We start from the raw sequence: 16,970 nt of genomic DNA on the forward strand, positions 1-16,970 counted from the left end.
CTGCACATTCCTCCTTTTTTTTTTTTTTTCACTTTCCCTAGAAGACATAGGGTACAATGCCAGTTGAAAAATAAAGTTCAATCTCTTTTGAAACCCCTTAAAATGAATGCCATTTTATCTGATTATTAACAGAGAATTTTTGTGATGCCTCTGAAAAATAGGCAAAAGTGAGTAAACAATCAACTCAACCAAGAGTTTGATTTTCTTCCAGATTTTCAACCTCCACCAGGTTTTTTTGATGGCCACTTTCGTAGCCTCTGACCCCTTGGACCCAAAGCCCATGACACATGTTTTTGGTTTTTAAGTGTCACTCATTTTGGGGGATATGTAATTAGTTTTCAATTGCTGTATAATAATTACACCAAAATGTAGTGCCTTATTACAAAACTATTCTAATTTTTGCTTGTGATGGTCTGTTCTCTGGCTGGTCTGACATTGTTTCACTCATAGAGTTCTAGTCATCTAGACATCTAGCTGATTCACTGGAGCTGTGTGGTTTGTGATGGCCACTTTCACTAGGGTGTCAGTGGGTGCTGGCTGTTGGCTGAGCTACAATATGGCAATATTAGTCTTAGTAATGGTGCCGATCACAAATCTCTTAAAACCAAGACTTAAAAATTGTTTCTCTCTCATCCATGTTTCTCTCTTCTATTTATGTTTCTCTCTCTTTCCCTCTCCCTTGCTCTCTCTCTAAAAAAAAAAAAATAAAAAAAATTTTAAAAAAAGAAGTGTATAAATATCTCATATCAGCCAGGGACAAAGTAACTTCGTGTTTATCCCAGCTTGGCTTTTAATCTATGTCATGCCTGGTTCATGCCCTGGACACCTGCGGGGGAAATTGCACAGTTTTATCTCATTCAATTAGTCAAAAGGAGTCACTGGGCTAGTCAAGGTGGGCCAAGGGAAGGCCAATGTGCCCTAGTGAAAAGGGGAGCTATAGAGACCTTGTGACTGTTGTCAGTCTACCTGTGTCCATTCACATGAGGTGATGGAATGCTCAGATTTCAGTTTCCTGCTATTCGTACAGATATGAACTCACAGGGAATTCTGGGCATGTTGCATATTCATTTTCTTTCAGCCCCTTTCAATCTGTTTTGTAACAACATTTTTTTTTTCTTTTCCTGCTTTTCTCTTCAAAGTTTTCTTTCACTTGAAGGACTCTTAAAATTAGCAATTTTAATTTTTCTCCCAGAGTAAACATTCTTGAAATCATATTTAATTTACCTTTATTTTCCTTATCTTTCATTTTCTACCTCCAATGTGGAAAAATTTATTTGAAATACCCCTTGATTCTCTCTGCTGTTTATATCCCCAGCCTGACCATCCACAAACATATATGTACATTAACTCAAGACCCTGGTAGCTGGCTTTCCTTTTACTATCTTTACATCCTAATTCATGCTACTTTAATTATTCCTCTCTCTTGATCAGAATCCTTGAGCAGTTCTCACTTATAGAGCTAGATATTCTAAGAATTTCCAGGCTTTAGAGGTGGTTTTTAAATAATTTGTTTGTACGTATTCAATTTTATATTGTATCAATACTAGAGGCCCGGTGCATAAAATTTTTGCACCGTGGTGGGGGAGCGTCCCTCAGCCCAGCCTGCACCCTCTCCAATCTGGGACCCCTTGAGGGATATCCTAGGATCAGGCCTACACTGGCAGTCAGACATCCCTCTCACAATCCAGAACTGCTGGCTCCCAACCACTCACCTGCCTGCCTGCCTGATTGCCACTAACTGCTTTTGCCTGCCAGCCTGATCACCCCTAAACACTCCCCTGCCAGCCTGGTCAATGCCTAACTGCTTCCCTGCCAGCCCAATTGCCCCTAACTGCCCTCCCCTGCAGGCTGGTCCCCCCCAACTGCCTTCCCCTGCAGGCCTGTTTCCCCCCAACAGCCCTCCCCTGCAGGCCTGGTTCCCACAACTTCCCTCCCCTGCCAGCCATCTTGTGGTGGCCATCTTGTGTCCACATGGGGGCAGCCATCTTGTGTGTTGGAGTGATGGTCAATTTGCATATTACTTCTTTATTATATAGGATGTATCTTTACTTCCAGGTTTTATCACCTCATATGTTTTTATATATGGCATATTCATTTCTGAATTTTTATATTTGCTATTCTATTAATCCCAAACATGAAATGATTTTCTTTCATTTGTTTGCATATCAAAATTCCTTATAATTTTAATTTATTTATACTTACAAGCTTTTATAGTTTTACTAGAGGCCCAGTGCATGAAATTTGTGCACAGGAGTGTGTGTCCCTCAGCCCAGCCTGCACCCTCTCCAATATGGGACATCCCTCTCACAATCCAGGACTGCTGGCTCCCAACTGCTCACCTGCCTGCCTTACTGATTGCCCCTAACTGCTTCTGCCTGCCAGCCTGATCACCACCTAACCACTCACCTGCCAGCCTGATTGATGCCTAACTGCTCCCCTGCCATCCTGTGTGCCCCTAACTGCCCTCCCCTGCTGGCCTGGTCACCCCCAACTGCCCTCTCCAGCAAGCCTGGGTCCCTCCCAACTGCCCTTCCCTGCAGGCCCAGTCGCCCACAACTTCCCTCCTCTGCTGACCTGGTCACCCCAAACTGCCCTCCCCTGCAGGCTTGATCGCCCCCAACTGCCCTCCCTTGCAGGCCTGGTCCCTCCCAACTGCCCTCCCCTGCTGGCCTTATCGCCCACAACTGCCCTCCCTTGTAGGCCTGGTCCCTCCCAACTGCCCTCTCCTGCTGGCCATCTTGTGGTGGCCATCTTGTGTCCATATGGGGGTGGCCATTTATGACCACCTAGGGTCAACCATCTTGTGTTGGAGTGATGGTCAATTTGCATATTACTCTTTTATTAGATAGGATGTTTCCTTTTCATTCTCCAATATTTACTGAGTTATTACTATGTGATAGGCACTGAAATATGTGTCTAGGATACAGAGGTGGACACAAACAAAAATATGACAATGCCCTTTGTATCTAATAGTTTAATGGAGTGGGAATATATTAATAATAATCATATAAATAAATGTATAATCACAACTGGATATTTTCTGTTAAAATGAGTGTCTAGTGCTATAAAAACTGACTTTAATATGGATCTGACATCTTGAGTTAGGGAGTTTCCCTAAGGAAAATTTGATTAAATTGATATATAGATTAGTTACATTTAAAAAATAACTAACTGACAAGAAAAGAGAAAGAGATATTTGAGAATAGGGAAGAGTTTGTAATTATCTGTGGTGAGAAAGATAAAATACAGAAACTCAAGGTGATCCCTTTGACTTATACAAAGAGTAGCATGATATTCTGAGAGGAGGCTGGCAACCACAGATAAATTCTATTTAATGGTAGGTGGACCATTCTAAGAAGGTCATAGGCAGGGTAAAGTCTCAGTTGCCCACAGAAGTGAACTCTATAATGTAGTCCTATTTTTTTTTCATTTCTCTCCCCTTTCTGTTATCTCTATGGCTATGTACACAGGTGGCCTAGTCTTGAACTTTGCTTCAGAGAAGCCCCAGTTAAAGCAGGAAGCAATCTCTTTTTTTGAAAATGAGAAACCTGTGGTCAGAGGTTTCAGACAGTTGATTTGAAAGGAAAAACTGAAAAACAATAGAAATCAATGGCAACATTTTTTTTTCTGAAACACACATTAGTATTTTCTCTGCAATTAGGTTATATCCCTAAAAGTAGATTTATACTTAATAATCCCCATGTTATTTCCTAGAGCACGTTTTGAGTACATGACAGACACTAATAGATACTTGTTGATTTTCTAATAAAGCCAATTCATTATGAATTGCTGTTTTTTAGTATGGACTATAAAATCCTATATGTGTTTGTATTGTATTTTCATTAAAGGGAAAAAAAACCTATAGGAAAGATATATGCTAATAATCCAAAGGAATGGGTTTTTTGAACATAGGATGATGGATTTGAGTGTTTTTGTCACTATGGCTGTTATTATGATTACCCTTTGAGACTGGCATACATGTAATTGTTATAAATTCCAAAGATTGGACTGGTTTTACTTTTGTTTTTTTCTGACATAAAGCAATTGATTGTGTTTTGTGCGATTGTAAGTCAGTATGAGAGAAATAACAATAAGGCAGGCATTAATCAAATGAAGCGCCTATGAAAAAGCACTCACTAAATTATTTTAGTGTGCCCAGATGATGATCAATTTTGGATAACATAAAAAATACAGTGAGCAACATTTTTTTCAGTGGTTAAAAATATGAACTTAAGGACAGTTTCCAGAATGGTGATATGAGATCTTCAAGGACCCTCTCCCCAGTAAACAGCCATAACTGGTGAAACATATATATGTATATATTTTTTAAATCCTCACTCAAGGATATTTTTCAGAGAGGGAAAGACAGAGAGAAACATCAATGTGAGAGACACGCATCAATTGGTTGCTTCTTACACACACCCCAATCAGAGCCCTGGCGGAAAGGAGCGTGGCCCTCACCAGAATCAAACCCAGGACTCTTTGGTCCACAGGCCAATGCTCTATCCACTGAGCCAAACTGGCGATGGCCTAGTGAAATATATTTTTAAAATCAGCTATTTAAGTTCTGGGGAATTTGTCTAAAGTATATATAGCAAGTGACAAAACAGTCAACAAAGAAAATCTACTCTCTCTCTCTAAGGACAGTGAGACTATGGCACTTGAGCCAGGCCACTTCTCCCCACCCTGCCCATCTCAGCATAAAAGAAGTGAGTGAGTGTGGCCAAGAAGACTGGGAACCCTCTCCCCAAAACTTCCCACTAAGGGCTATGGTATCAGCCTGAGGGGTGTGTGGTGGCCAACATTTTTTATCTCTTTTCCCCAGTTCCATGGCATAGAGGCTAAATATCAAGTGAGTGCCACTGAGAGGTCTGAGGATTCCTACCTGTACTCAACCCCCATACTGGAGTGATGTCAGGCCAAGAATATTGGGGCCCTGATTGCCTTGGGCTAGCTCACTCATAGGGTAGATGTTACAATCCAGGATAGACAAACCAAGGAGCCCAGAAGCTGCCACTCTGAGGCCACTTTTCTGCACCCCATCTCTGAAACAGTGGTGCAACATTGATACCTGGTACAATATATATGAACCTTGAAATACTACACTAGAAACGGATGATATGATATCACATATTGCATGAGTCTATTTATTTAAAATATACACAATAGGCAATACTATACAGAGAGAAAGATCAGTGGTGTGATTAAATTATTCTAAAGTTGATTGTGGTGATGTTTGCCCAATCCTCTGAACATACTAAAAAAAATTAACTTGTATACTTTAAATGGGTGAATTGTACACCATGTGATTTATATCTCACAGTTGTTATATAAAAAAAAAAGTAACCTTATTATAGCCCATATTTTGCTTGAAACATTTAATATAATAGGTAATCATAATTATCTCTTTTATTCTTTGTAACATATAGACAAATATATTGAGAAATGAAATGAAATTAAAAAATTATACATCCTAAAAATTAAAATAGACTTTGAAATTTAGTAATTTCCCACCATATTTTTAAGATAAGCCATGAAACTTTTATATACATACAAATAATGGTAGGTTTGGGGTGTCTGAGCATCCATCACCTGGGGAGCCAGTTGAAAACCTCTGGGTGGTATTTCAGGCTTGATCACAGACAATTACAAAGGCTTTCCCTGGAAGGCCTCAGGGAGGAAGTGCCATGGAGGGAGATGCAGTCAAGACTCAGAACTCCTTGGTGGGTCGTAATTTCTCACATAACTGCATTCCTAGCCCTGAGACTTCATTTGTTGGTGTCTTTTTCTGAGGCCTTGGGCAGAGGTCTTCTTCAGATGCCTCTCTCTGAAGGAAGGAGGGGAAACTTTAAAGACACCCCACCCCACCCCCAATCCCAGATTCCATAAAACTGCTGGAGTCTTTTGTTTGAGAGTCCCTCCTATCTGTGTAGATCCACCTGACCTATGCCCAGTATGCCCTGTAGAGGAAATGGAACAGGGACTTCGCCACCTTCTTGATTTTAGACCCTTGCTTATATCCTAGCAGTTAAGTGATTAAAGGCTTAACGCTTCCATTTTTGGCTGTTGCTTTAATCGACTACTCCGACACCTGACAGCTCAGCTTTCTCTTTCACAGCTCAGCTGAACCAACATCAACTGATTGACTTGACCAACTACTGTTATTTCTTAGCACTATATAGTATGTTCATTCTTAAGACAGTTTCCCTGAGACTAACCCACTGTTCCTGAGTCTTTGAGACTCTGATTATCTGTTGAATGAACATCATTTCCCTCTTACTGTGCACACAATGTTAGGGATTTTAGAATTTGCAAATAATAAAGGTGTCTCTATACTGAATATTTTTTTATTTGCAATAAGTGGAAATTTCAAGATACTAGTAGAAAGTTATTAATCAAAACAAGTTTAATTGTTCCTTGCTAGACAACTTTCAGATGTTACCTGGAATTCTTCTACTTCTCTATTAGAAGGAAGTTTCCTGTGATCTGAAATTCCAGAATCCTAGACTGCCATGGTGGTAGGGACAAACGCAGCCATGACCTTGAGACAAGATCCTGAGACTGAGCCAAAGGGGAAAAGTATTTTGTCTCCATTTATTAACCCCTCCAGTCAAAAATCATATGTCAATCATTACTTTTTTAAAATATTTGAGGCAGATTCATTAATTCCAACTGATTATAAGTGCCTTATTTCAGTTAAAGAAATAAGAGTGAGATTATGCTATGTCTTCTCATAGAGAAAGTTTAAAGAAAAAAAAGAGTATTCTTTGACAAAGTGGAATTCTCAAAGAAATTCTGCATACATCACCCATTCTCTTCCTGTGATGTTATGTGTACATTTTATGTACACTGATAATTTATAGCCATAGTGCTGTGTCGAATACGCAAGAAAATAAAAGAACAAAAATTGCATGGTAATGTCAAAATATTAAAGATTATGGATTCTTGAAAGCTTATCTATGAATGAAGTTCACTGAATCAAGTCAAAATCTCTATTTTAAGTTGTTCAGGTTTGGTTTTCTAAGTGTAGTTCTTTGAACATTAGGCCCCTAAATGCCTATACCTATATTTATATCTTGATCTATCTATATCTATGTAAATGTAAACAGGAACGCATAAAACTCTGTTATGAGTTTTAAAATTTGGAAAATTTTTCACATTATATGGCTCCATCTTGGAAATTCACAAGGCAGATTAGTATACTAAAGGCTCTTTAGTTGTATGCCTTTAATGCTGAATAATCAATTCACTATTAAAAACACAATCTTTCTATTCCAAAATGAGCAATATTTTTACTGTGTTTTTTTTTCATACCAGATATTAACAATCACATTTTAGGATAAAGTTTCAAAGCATTGTTTTCCAATAATACCTATTAATAGTGAAGCATATTATAACAACTTCAGATGACTACCATTTTAGAAACAAGACTTTGCCTTTCATAGGTGTCAATTAAACATGACTGCATTTTTTTTTTTAATTTGGGGGTTGGAGATATATAGCACATAGGGGTCCAAGAATAACAATTTCTCAGTGGTTTTAATAAAATTCTTAGATGCCACTTGCATGAAGATAGGACTTTTTTGTTTTATGAAATTAGACAAAAACCTTAAAGTGGAAAAGAAATTGAATTTGGATATTGTTGATAGTGTTGTGTGAAAGCAGTTAAAATATATATGATATTGGGTATAGAAGGAAAGTAAAAAGTGGATAATGACATTGATAATGTTTCATAATTGTAACACTAGATAATGTCTAATGAAATAATCAAATGGACCATGTCTAGCATAGTTTAAAGGTTTTAAAAATTTAATTGATATGAAATATGAATAGAATATTTTAAAATATTGCAAAGAGCTAATAAGAATGATGATTATGTCCTAAATGATCTGGGTTGATTCCAGCAATTATTCTTTATTTTGTTTAATGACAGATATTGCAATGATCAAAATGCTAAAATGAAATATCTATTAAAGACTTAATGGTATGCTTTAAAAATAGATTGAATCTTATTATTTATATTATAATTTTTTTATGAATTTTAAGTAAAAAAATAATAAATATTATAAATGTGTAGATTTTCACAATTGCAGTCATGAACCAAAGGAATGTGTTGGAAAAGAAAATAAAAATCAAACTACTTAAAAAAACATATTAGAAAAATCTAGGTTTGAAAAAAAACTCCATCACTAAGATTTTTTAAAATAGCACTCCAAAATGTTTGGTGGGGAAGAATAAGTTCACTTTCAATGAAATGTTTGCACTCTCATTTATACTTTATAGATTTCTCTGCGTATCTTCTTCTTGTGTTTCTGTCTATTAACTATCTATAATGTTGGCTTTATTCCTTTATTGACAATTATTTAGTCATGTTAAAGCTGGCATTGTCCAGTGAGCAAATTGGAGAAATACAGTATTTAATCAATAGAGTAGAAACAATTCTAGCCTTAGGACTGTTACTGTCTTTCTCTGTGATTTATGGGAGACTCCCTATAGCTCAAATTGACTATAAAATAGTAGGAATGGAATTCATAGTTGTTGAAATATTGATGTCTATATTGAAGGATGGATAATAAAAAATTTTATTTCCTTCATTTTTAATGGAACACTATGTGAGTATTCTTGTACTCTTCCATATTATTATCAAAATGTCTTTTTAGTAAATTTCAATTTGTGTCAGTTGTGTGCACCACTGGATTTTATTCACTAGATTTGGGAAATAAATGTATCATATATGAATATGAAGCTGTTAAACTAATTTACTTTAAAATTCTATCAGTTCAATAGGAGAGAATTCAGTATTTAATTTTAGAGAGAAATACTGGTTTTTGATAGTTTTTAGTGAAAGTTCTTTCACCAGCGATATCTTTAATATTGGTTTAATATGTGCTGCAAGATAAATTTTATACTGAATATAATTTTTTTAAAATTGTGTATTAAGTTTGTTCTTAGAAATACCATTCTACTATTCAAATATTTTATAGTTAAAGAATATTCAGTAATATAATATTTACTGATTTTTATTTATAAAGCTATGTCTGAGTTAAATCCCAGTTACATCTCATCTATGAAGGTATCTCCTCTGTGATTGACATGTAACCTTTCTTCAACTCTAAAAAGAGATGTGAAATATACAACTCGATATAAGATGTTTGCCTAGAACACATTTTTGTTAGTTTGTGTTATCATTTGGGTATACACAGATACTATATATCCACCTTCTAGAGACCAGACAAAAAGTTCATCTAAAGGACACAGATGTGATGATGACATAGTCCTTTAAAGAGTTTAGACTTTCATAAATTATTTTCTCTGTAATTTGCAAGTGTACATCAACCCAGAAAAATGTTATTTTGTTTCCTTTAAATGTTGTTCAATTGTCAAGGGAAAACAAAACATAATAATAAGATGGTTGGTTGAGTGATTTCAATGCCACTGTCATTTAAAATAATGACAGAGAATATTCTATTCTAATGACTGATGGTCATATTAGACATTCTCAATACTAACAAGTATATAATTATATGAATGCTCACCAGTCACAAGTTACTGTATGATTTGGCTTTATAATTTTATGTCTGTGACTTTTTTTAAAAAAAGTTATTGTTGACACTATTACGGATGTCCTTCATTTTCTCCCCCTTTGCCAACCTCCATTCAGCCTCCACCACTCCTTCCCTGGCCTTCACCACAACAAATTTCTATTGTCTGTGTCCATGGGCTAAGTATGTATGCTCTTTGGCTACTCTCTTTACCTTTTTCATCCAGTCTCCCTCTCCCCATTTCCTCTAAACTCTGTCAGTCTATTCCATGTATTCACGCCTCTGGTTCCATTTTGTTCCTGTTTATTTTGTTCATTATATTCCACATATAAGTGAAATGAGGTGTCAGAGACTGGCTTTGGTGAGGCCATTGACCCACTTTCCCTGTGATACTAGTCTTTCTGTGTCTAGAATAGTTTTCTTAGCATAATAATCTCCATGTCTATCCACACTGTTGCAAAAGGTAAAGAGTTCCTTCTTTTTATAGCCACCTAGTATTTCATTGCGTAAATGTACCACAGGATTTTTTATCTACTCATCTATCATGGGCACTTGGCTGTTTCCAGATCTTAGCTATTGTAAATAATGATGCTATGAACACAGAGGTGCATATAATTCTTTCTGATTGGTGTTTCAGGATTCTTAGGAAATATTCCCAAAAGTTAGATCGCTGTATCAAAAGGCAGTTAGTTACATTTTTAATATTCTGAGAAACTTCATACTGTTTTTCAAAGTAGCTGCACTTACCTGCATTCCTACTAACAGTGCACTAGAGTTCCCTTTTCTCCACAACCTCACCAGCAGTTGTTTGATGATTTATTGATCATAGCCATTCTGACAGATGTGAGGTGATAACCCATTGTAGTTTTCATTTGCATCTCTCTGATAGTGACATTGAGCATTTTTTCATATATTTATTGGCCATCCATATGTCCTCTTTGGAGAAGTGTTTATTCAAGTTCTTTGACCATTTTTAAATTGCTTTTGTTAAGTTGTATGAGTTCTTTATATATTTTTAAAATTAACCCTTTATCAGATGTATCATTGGCAAATATGTTCTCCCATACAGTGGGTTCCCTTTTCATTTTGTTGATGATTTCCTTTGCTGTGCAGGAGCTTTTTATTTTGATGTAGCCCCATTTGTTATTTTTTCTTTTGATTCCTTTGCCCAAGGAGATATATTGGCAAAAGTATTTCTATAAGAGTTGTCTAAGAGTCTACTGCCTATGTTTTCTTCTAGGATTTTTGAACTATTTTTTTCAAATCACCCTTCCAGAATACAAGGTTCTTTCTTGAGATCTATCCCTGAGGTATTTTGAGCACTATCCCTAATAAGCATGCTCAAATTATTTGTCTTACTTTACCAACACCTTTTTCTCCTTGCCTCCAAATTTCTGATGGTTTCTGAATTTCATTTCCTTTTTCCGTGGGTATCCATATTAGAAAATATCAGACAATAAATGAAGATAACTCAGACTCAAACAAATCCTTATGATGTGTTAGAATGTGAACAAAAGACATACCTAGTAAAATTTTGCAGAAAACAAATTGCAAATAAATAAGCACTAATCAATATATTTTGAATGCTAGAGAGCAGTGGAAAATGTCTTTGAAATTTTTATTTTATTGATTTTTAGAGAGAGGGAGACACAGAGAGACAATGATGTGAGAGAGAAACATCAATGGGTTGCCTCCAGCATGCTTCCTGACCAGGGATCAAACCCACAACCTGGTATGTGTCTGGAGTGGAAATTGAACCCGCCATCCTTTGGTGTATGAGACAACACTCCAACCAAGCCACACTGGCCAGGACTGCCTTTGAATTTTTAACAAAAATAATTTAATTTACATTTCTAAATAGTCAGATGATAGCCAAATAAAGACATAGCTTTAGATAAACAAAATCAGAATATTATCTCCTATATATCTTAGTTTAGAATATTCATGGAGCCAAAACAAGAAAGATATCTGAGGAAAAGGAGGATCTGGACTCTAGAGAGAAGGAAATTTGACTCAGGAAAGCATTATCAATAATCAGTCCTATTAGAGTCAGACTCAAGATTTGCTAGAAAGAGCCATCAAAACTGAGGCAATGACTGATAAAAAGTCTTTGGAAAGTGGAAAGAAAAATAATGAAATAAGACTAAAAACACTGATGATAGGTGTATGGCTAGTTTAAACAATAAGTTGATAGAAATTTATGTATAAAAATATAATTAAATTATTTACTCCTTGGTTAAAAGTTATAGAAGAAAATAATTGTAAACACAATAAACTACTTGGTATCACATGAAACCATATTTTGGCAAAATAATTTAACATTGATCAAAGATTTATCTATAAATTATATTAGGAAGATGTAGGGAAGGGATTTTAGCTCTCAAACTTTCAGTGATAGTTGATTTTTAACACAAATAATCATCCTATATAATAAAGAGGTAATATGCAAATTGACTGTCACCCTCACAAGATGGCTGCCTACGACCAGGCCAGCAGGGGAGTTAGTGAGGGACAACCAAACAACTAAACAAGCAGGCTGTGTGGAGTGACCAGGCCAGCGGGGGGGCCATGAGGGGTGACCAGGCCGGCAGGGGGGCGCAGTTGGGGGTGGCCGGTGGGGAGCCAGTTAGGGGCTATCAGGCCAGCACACAGAAGCAGTGAGGGATGATCAGGCTGGCAGGTGGGGCAGTTAGGGGCGACCAGGCAGGCAGGCAGGCAGGTGAGCGATTAGGAGCCAGTGGTCCAGGATTGTGAGAGGGGTGTCTGACTGCCGGTTTAAGCCCGATCCCCAGCAGTCGGACATCCCCCGAGGGGTCCCGGGTTGGAGAGGGTGCAGGCTGCGCTGAGGGGACCTCCCCCACCCATGCACAAATTTTGTGCACCAGGCCTCTAGTTTAAAAATAAGAGGCCAAAGTCCTTATTTGTTATAACTCAAAAAATGATATTAACCAAACCTTTGCACCATTCACACAGTAGAGTTTTCCAATCTTTTAAAATTTAAATCTTTCTCCCCAGAAGAATCCATTAGTTCCTGATCTTATTTTAATCTCAGCAAAACTTAACACAAGCCTTAAAATATTTGAAACCATTTTTATTTATCTCTAGCCATGTAGAGGTTAAACACATTGGCATAAGTTTTTGATCTGGGGGCATTTTATTCTGTAGTTCTATGCTGTAATAAACAATGTTAAAGATTGCAATGAAATATAAAAAGCATTTTAGATATTTTACACTTTAAAATGTTTTTCAAATAGAACTTATTTTCTATAATCAACTTAAACTGGAAGTATTTTCATGTATGTAAAATCAAGCTAGTAATGTATCAACAAATTAAAAATAATTTTAATATATTTATAAAAAGAATTTTAACTTACTTTCAATGCTTTAAGATACTTATTGTATAAATTATGTTTGGACCAAGTTTTATTAAAACAATAAACATGTTTGCATTGTGTTTTTAAATTGTGATGAAAATGGTATTGATCATATGTATGTATAATTTCACAGTTATGTGATATTTCTAGAAAATACAATAGGGCCTTACTTATTGAGCATTAATAGATGTTAGATGGATTACAAACTGAATTTTGCAGAAATGGAGATTTATGTGGGAAATATCAAAATTAAACCATTTTATAGCACTTTCTTCTTAAACAAGATGCAGGTTCCCTCTTCTTAGTAAAGATGCTAAAAATAACATATGTTTTTTGATGATTAAAACTATTTTATTTTGTAAAACAATCTTCCCTCAAGAATATTGGAACATGTGGGATACTACAATGAAATAAGCTCAGGTTGTGTTCTTTCATATGTTTGAATTGTGTTCCTGTCTCTTATACCTTCATCAGTATATCAGCCACAACTTCTCAGTGTGGTCAGTGTGCCAGATTCTAGCAGCATCCTTCTCTGTCCTCTAAGTTCTTGGTTCTTTTCTGATGTGGTTAAAAGGCAAACAAATCAAAACAAGCAAAATTACCAAATTCCTTTGTAAGCATTAAATGCAAAATAAGTTTAGGAGGTATCTTAGAGATTGATGGCCTAAGCCTTCTTCCCTGTATAATTGGAGTGAACTGTAGCCCTCTATGTTAATTGTATTAAACTAGAGACCAGTGCATGAATTCATGCACCAGTGGGGTCCCTCAGCCTGGTCTGTGGGATTTGGCCGAAACTGGCTCTGTGACATACCCCAAGGGGTCCTGGATTGTGAGAGGGTGTAGAACAGGCCGAGGGACCTCACTAGTGTACAAACAGGGCTAGGGAGGTTGGCCAGCCAGGAAGAGACTGTGGGAGGGTTCCAGGGTGTGTCTGGCCCATCTCACTCAGTCCCAATCGGCCAGACCTTAGCAGCAAGCTAACTTACCAGTTGGAGTGTCTACCCCCTGGTGGTCAGTGCACATCATAGCAAGAGGTTGAGCAGCCTTAGCATATCATTAGCATATTATGCTTTGATTGGTTGAATGGCCGACTGGTCAACTGGACACGTAGTATATTAGGCTTTATTATATAGTATAACTGTCTCAAGACTAATTTCACTTAATCTAATTGCCTTTTACATCACTTTTTAAAAAATGTATTGAAGAAGTTAAGAATTAGAATAACTATCCAGAGCCTAAAAATAAGAGGAATCACATAGATTTTCATATTTAGGGAGAGCTTTATTATGAACAAAGTTATGGTGGTCTCTTTACTGGTTTTCCAGGTAGGGTGTAATTGTTTTTTGTTTGTTTGTTTGTTTGTTTTGTAAACATTGGATGTCTACCTAGCACTCACCCTGCTTTTGTTTTTGCTAACGTATCTCTGACATTCTTTATGTGCAATCATTGGAACAGTCTTTCCCAGCTCTGGATATATCTTGGGTTCACCTGGAGAGCTTTTATACCATAGGAATGCATTTCCCTTCCACAGAAATTCTGATTCATGTGAATGAGTCTCAGACATTGATATTGTTAAGAGTCCACCCTCCCAACCCACCCCCACACTTGCCAAAACCCCAGTTGATGCTAACTAGCCATGGCTGAAAAACAATACTAGAATTCGAAATATGTTTGGGTTTGAACAGAAACCCATTCTGCATGGTTTAAGGAGGGGGGTGGGTGGGAGGAGAATGAAAGGATAAAGCTCATAGAGCATCCAGGTGGGCCAAAGAATCAGGTTTGCAGGAAGAACTGGTAAGGACCTTGACCTTATATCACCACAAGACCACTTCAGGACTCAGGCAGTCTTGGCTACCACAGAGACTTCAGCTCCCTCTGCCCCCAGTCTTATATTTTTATGCTGCCAACTTCTCAATACTTGATTTCACAGTTGCCTACCTTTTTGAATAGCTTATGATTGAATGGCATTTAAGTACCTCTCATTCTGCCTTTTGTTGGTGATCTAGGTCACATGCTTGTGGCCTAGGTGCATAAGATGGCTGGGGATTTAGTCTCAAGTAGTGTTTAAGGAACACTAAGACGATTTAGAAAGGATACAGTTTTGAGTGCAGTAAGAAAAAAAATGGGTAAAAAATAACTACTTGATTTAAGTCTTGAGTTTTCTTTAGAAGGATGGGCAATTTGGAAGTTAAATGGGTGAACATTCTTAGAAGCTTGCTATGTTTTATTGGATTTCTTTTAATATCTTTAGTGATAAAAAGTGAAAAGGGATGCATTTAAACCATTTGGTGGCAGGTATCATTATATTAATAATTTGAAAATTATCATTATATAACAGTGTTAGAAATCCTTAATCCATTACAACTAAATCTTTGAAGAGGTAGAAGAAATTATATGTCTAGAAAATAAACTGGGGAGAACGGTTTTTATAAAATCAGCTAAAATACTGAATTTTTTTAAAAAAATTATCTTTTTAAACAGAGCAGATATGAACAAATGGCATGAAGTTCAGGAGGTAATATATAGAGAGAATATACTGCTAAACCTTTAGACAAATATAAGTAAGACTTGGCTAGATATTACATCCTCCAAAGTGTCTTATGAGGGTATAATAAAAGCAAGCTAAAATAGGGGGAAATATGATATACAGTAAAGGGGATTATAGCAGCTATAGCCTTATACAGTTTGGGGCCCAGAGGTGTGGGTGTTGGGGTGTTATTGATGTTGATTAACTTTAAATTATTTAAGTCTTGTAATAATGAGTTTACATAGTGTTGAATATACATTAATAACCATTAAGAAACAAGATATAAGGAATAGCATTAAAATAGTAGAAGGAGAAATATGGAGTAAATGAAACCTTATTATCAAAGAAAGAGAAACAAACATATAAAAAAAGAACAAGTTGGCAAAGGCACCCCAAACTGTGCTAACAAATAGCCCCTAATCAGTCTCTGAGCAAAATGAAGGTTCTTTTCTATGATATCACAGTCCAATGTGTTTCCATGTTGGAGCTGGGGGTGTGGGCAGGATGATCTTCCATGAACTCAGCCCATCGGATGATCCTGCCAGTTTTAGGACCTCAGCATCTTCCCACTGACACTTTCCAGCGCCACTTTCCAAGTAACTTCACAGTAAAATGTCTAAAGAACAGAGTTAAGATATCACTTCTTCTCTGAGATCATTACTACTCCTAAATATTGATGTTCCCGTCTCCTGAGTCCCATTTCACATATGCCTTTAAGGACCCTACACCCCACTTCCCACCCAAAATATAATTACTTTTTCTAGCAAGTGTTTATATTAGGGTATTCCTGAACATGAAGGATTTCTAAGAGGCTTCTGCAGAACAAATGTTTAGTAAGAAAAATAACATAAAGTTGGAAATAAAATAATGCAAGTCATTTCTAAATGTTCAGATCAGACAAGAGGAGCCCTTGTCTCCTAGAACATTCTTGCTCTTCCTATAGTAGCCTAACTGCCATTTTTATTTCTTCAAACATTGGAAAAAAGTTATTTAATATTTGAGTTCCTTTGTGATTTTTAACTTATTTGTTGTTTCTGCTGGTTCTGAAAATGTCACATTTTGCTTGGTTTCAGTAATCTTATTGTGCACTCTATACACTGAATTTCTTCTTAAGAGAATGTTTTTTTTTTTTTTCTTTCTAAAGGCTTGACATTTTTGTGTTTCAACTTTTATAACATTTTATTTTATTGTGGTTGCATTTTGGATTTTCATCAAAGATTTTCGTCTGAATGATTTAAATGTTTCACAATTAAATTGTTTTTCTGGACTAGCATCTGATCACATTTTATAAATTTCTCATGAAAATTTAAAAAGTAATGTTAGCTTTTGATCTGAAAGAGTCCTGGAGAGGTTGAACTGGCTAGAAAAATTGTGAACTGTTCCCTGATCTCCAGAGGAATCTGCTTGTCAGAGAGGGTCTGACTTCCCAGACCGAGTTTGTCCCTCTGAGTTCAGCTGCATGACAGGACCCTTGCCAAGGCTCCAGCCTCTGTGACAGTGAAGAGTTAACCTTGCCTAGTCATTCTG

General features: G+C 36.5%; 1 pseudogene; it reads left to right on the forward strand.

Moving 5' to 3' along the window:
- The first annotated feature begins 680 nt into the window (after window positions 1-680).
- Window positions 681-830, forward strand: LOC114227226 (small nucleolar RNA SNORA48; annotated as a pseudogene).
- The last annotated feature ends 16,140 nt before the right edge of the window (window positions 831-16,970 follow it).

This window comes from Eptesicus fuscus, chromosome 14, assembly GCF_027574615.1.
Source record: "Eptesicus fuscus isolate TK198812 chromosome 14, DD_ASM_mEF_20220401, whole genome shotgun sequence".
In the NCBI taxonomy this organism is placed as follows: Eukaryota; Metazoa; Chordata; class Mammalia; order Chiroptera; family Vespertilionidae; genus Eptesicus; species Eptesicus fuscus.